This window comes from Myotis yumanensis, unplaced genomic scaffold, assembly GCF_028538775.1.
Source record: "Myotis yumanensis isolate MYYU_CA2020_CCGP unplaced genomic scaffold, mMyoYum1.0.hap1 SCAF_4, whole genome shotgun sequence".
Classification (NCBI taxonomy): domain Eukaryota; kingdom Metazoa; phylum Chordata; class Mammalia; order Chiroptera; family Vespertilionidae; genus Myotis; species Myotis yumanensis.
Genome location: NW_027223755.1, coordinates 59295956 through 59300402, shown reverse-complemented (window position 1 = coordinate 59300402; position 4447 = coordinate 59295956). Strand labels below are relative to the sequence as shown.

At 37.2% G+C, this 4447-nt stretch overlaps 1 pseudogene; it reads right to left on the bottom strand.

The window, feature by feature from the left end:
- Nucleotides 1-392: 392 nt before the first annotated feature.
- Nucleotides 393-541, bottom strand: LOC139009638 (U1 spliceosomal RNA; annotated as a pseudogene).
- Between the last annotated feature and the right edge of the window lie 3906 nt (nucleotides 542-4447).

Below are 4447 nucleotides of genomic sequence, written 5' to 3'. Positions count from 1 at the left end.
AACATGATACTATTCATCTATGGACATAAATTCAAATTTAGTAAGAATTTTCTTGAGAGCTATGATAAGATCTTCTTTACTTTTTAAAGAACTCATGGGTGCAAATGGAACACGATGAATGTCCCCGCCATGTTTCATTTGGTTTTCCATTTGGCTCCCATTTGATAGTGACTGTCTTGATACCATAAATGGTCAGCAGATGTGTAGAGCAGAAAGTTATTTTTTAGAGATAAAAATTATGGGTTAAGTTCTCTACAAATGAATGTGATATAAGAAGCTTAAGGAAACAAACTGCAAAGAGTTCCAAAAGAAGAAAAACACTTGATATTGAACCATCGCATAAAATAACATTAAAACAGCCTCCAATGATTTTTTTTTTTCATTTTTAGTAGTGGGAGTCCCCCACTACCACAAATTATGCGGTCAAATTCCCCACATTTGGGGAAATTGCAGGGCTCAGCACATCCAGAGTGCAATGGATAAGCCTCGCCTTGGGAAAATCACCTTCCTGATCATGTTCTCCCCCGTGCCAGGTAAGTATTCAAATGATGCTTAATTCCTTTTTCCCCCTGAATTATTCTAAATGATCTTTCAGATTACTAAGATATTTTCCAATGTATCTTAAGAATTACCTCCACTTTTTATTGGGAGTAAAAAAAAAGAAAAGAAGTCTAGCATTTATTGAACACAGGTATTGTCTCATTTATCACTCATAATAGCCATACAAGGGAAGAACTGTTATTTCCATTTTATAGATAAGAAAACTAAGGCTTGGAGTGCCTAAGAAGAACTTATCCAAAAACATAAAGTAGAAATGTTAACGTCAGATTTGAAATTAGTTCTGTTTAAATCAAAACTGATGCTTTTTTCCTTACACTGCACTATCTCTGGCACTATAAGAAGACTCTTCTATCAGGAGAATAGAAGCAATGTTCAAAAGAAAACAGCCAGCCCAGCCAGTGCAGCTGAGTGGTTGAGCATCGACCTATGAACCAGGAAGTCAGGATTCAATACCTGGTCAGGGCACATGCCCGGGTTGCAGGCTCGATCCCCAGTAGGGAGAGTGCAGGAAGCAGCCAATCAATACTTCTTTCTCCTCATTGATGTTTCTTTCTTTCTCCCTCTCCCTTCCTCTCTGAAATCAATAAAAAAAAAAATGTTATGTTAAAAAAAGCAAAAGCAAACAGCCAGTCTTGGTGATCATGAGCTCTGTCCTTCAGTCCCTGCAAAATGGGAAGACAAAGTGAAGAAGCATAGGCTTGACTTAGAGGCTTTGCTGTGGTGCTTCATTAGACAGGGGTCCCACAAAGTGGCACCTTACATGGTTTCTAAGAGAAAGGATTTGAGGACTTAAAAACGGAAGTAATTTTGCTCTAAAACATTTGCAGTAGATTAAAGAGAGAGTAGTAGAAATCAAACATAATGGGCAGAAATTGTTTTCTTAGGGGTTGTCAAAGATATAACCAAAGTTCAAGGCCAGAGAGAACTCTTCAATTACAGATGCCAAACAAATTTGTTTCTAGCTACATTTATAAAATGCACCTGCATCTTTTCCCACACCCCAACCCATCCTTGACTTTGCTCATGCCCTTCTCCCTGCCTGAAATGTTCTTCATTCCAATACCATCACCAGTACCACCTAAGGAATCCCTAGATTATCTCTATTACTTAGAACTAATTGAAAACCCACCTAACTGTGTGAGTTAAAAAATAAAACCATAAATATTCCAAAATTATAAATGCAAATGAACTCAGTGAATTTCCTGTCATAACAATTTTTAAGGAGCCAGTGTTTTCCTTCTTTCAGTTTTATCACCACCAATCTGTTCGGATTCATTACATAACATAATAGTCAAGATCACAGCTGCCGGAAGCGAACTACTGGAGTTCCAAATCCACTTCTGCTTTGTCACCTTCAGGATGTACATGAGCTCTATGAGCTTTAGTTTTTTTCATCTGTAGTTTACAGATAAAAATAGTATCTAGGATTTAATGACAATACATGTAAAGTGAGGACTTCATATTGTCATAAGAAAAACTGTAACAATCTTAAAATAGCTCCTGGCACATAGCATTATATAAATACTTTTATTATTATTTTTGTGCTCATGGGGACATGCAGTCTCCCTCTCTCCCCCCCCCCCCCTTTCTCTCATCAAATATATTGATGATCACTTCCAGAATAGGGTGGTATATGTGATATACCTAGTGTAATAATAATAATATAGTAGGAGTTCTCCAGAGAAACAGAACTAACATAGAGAGAGAGAGATAGAGACAGAGAGAGAGAGAGAGAGAGAGAGAGAGAGAGAGAGAGAGAGATTTTAAGGAATTTATACAATTGTGGAGGGTGGCAAGTTCAAAATTTGCAGGGTTGGCAAGGAAGAGTTGATGTTGCAGCTCAAGCCCAGAGGTAAGCTGCAGGCAGATTTCTCTTTAGTGGAGGAAAGATCAGTCTTAAGGCCTTTAACTCATTGGATGAGGCCCACCTGCATTGTAGGGTAATCTGCTTTTCCATAAATGTACTAATTTAAATGTTAATCTCCCTTAAACAAATACATTCACAGCATCATACAGATGTGTTTGGCCAAATATCTGTGTACCATGGCCTAGGCAAGTGACACATAAAATATGGAAATTAAGTCTAATTACCACAGCCTGATGATCCCATGTAGGCCAAATCAGGAATTTCATCAGTAATAGGTGACTAATCACAAGAGGGACACACTTTGACTTCGGGGCTGCACAAGTCTTTTCATAACCCTTGTTGAAGGTGTGTATAGACCCTTAGAGCTAATAACGAAGATTAGATTTATCAGCTACCTAGGGAGATTTGGCTTGGGGTTGGATCTAAGTTTACTCAAGGAAAATAAAGAAATGTGATTAAATATATATATTTAAGTTTATTCCAGAAAATAAATGTGGTATAGATATAGATATAGATATAGATATAGATATAGATATATAGATATATAGATATACACACACACACACATAAATAAATAAATATATACATAAATACAGTACTTCTTTTTTTAATATGTTTTTATTGATTCCAGAGGAAGGGAGAGGGAGAGAGAGCTAGAAATATCAATCAGAGAGAATCATTGATTGGCTGCCTCCTGCTCGTCCCACACTGGGGATCGAGACCAAAACCCAGGCATCTGCCTTGACCAGGAATCAAACCATGACCTCCTGGTTCATAGGTTGATGCTCAACCACTGAGCCATACCAGCCAGGCATGCACAGTACCTCTTTTATACTTAAATTTGACAATCACTAAACTGGACTAAATGAAAAAATGAAAGGGAAGTCTGTAAGAAAATTTCTGGGCACCCCTTTTTTTAGTGACTATCAATCCCCAGTGAAAATGGGGAGTTAAGTAGAGAATTAATAAAGTTTTTGCTTTCTCATTCTGCAACTGGTCAAATGACTCCATTATTCATATTCTTGCTCCCATGGAGAGCTTTTGAAATAATTAACCACTTCTAATGCTTAATTTCATTCCTCCATCCTTCCTTTCCTTTATTAACTTAAGGTGCACTTTAATTAATTCAATTTGAAAAAAAAAATATAGGCAAGACATCATCATCTCTTACCCATATTACAAGAATGACTTTACTAATTTCTTTGCTTCAACTTTTCCATTATCCATAAGGCAGTCAACATGATCTTTTAAAAACATAAATCAGTTCTGCTGAAAATCTTCCAATGGCTTTTCTGCATTTATAGTACAATGTAAACTCATTATCATCATGGCCAGTTCATCATGCCACAGCTGATCTGGCCTTTGCCACTTCTTCACATTCATGTCATATACCACCACTGCACACCAGCCACACTGGAAACATTTCTGTGGTTCAAACAAGCTAATGTTTATAAGCAAATGGTATGTTAGGCCTTTGGTAATTACTATTAAAAGGGCTTGGGATCCTCTTCCCCCAAATCTTCTCTTGCTGGCTCTACTTTTCTATAGGGAGCCCAGTGAAACAGCCCCCCCCCCCCCCCCCCCACAGACAGAACATCTCTGCCTGTCTAGTCAAAGTCCAACCGCCCAGATCACCTTGTGCAATTTTCTCACACTGATTTATTTCCTTCATGACACTTTTTATTATCTTAAAATATCTCATTTATTTATTTGTTTACTTCTATGCTGCTTGTTTAAGCAGAGATGAGGAACGTTCATAACATAGGTCAGGGATTGGCAAGCATTTCTAGAAAGACCAAAACTGTAAATAACTTAGCTTGTACAACCATACCAGGTAGTACTATATTGTTAGCTTTAACCATTAACCAAAATTTAGAAACTTCAAGAACAGAAGGAAAAGTTATACTATTCACTCATATTTTTGCTCTTGTAATGTTTACTTTCTCCTGATGTACCAAGATTCCTTCTTTTATCATTTCTGTTTAGAGAGGTTTTCATTAGCCATTCTTTTAGGGTAGG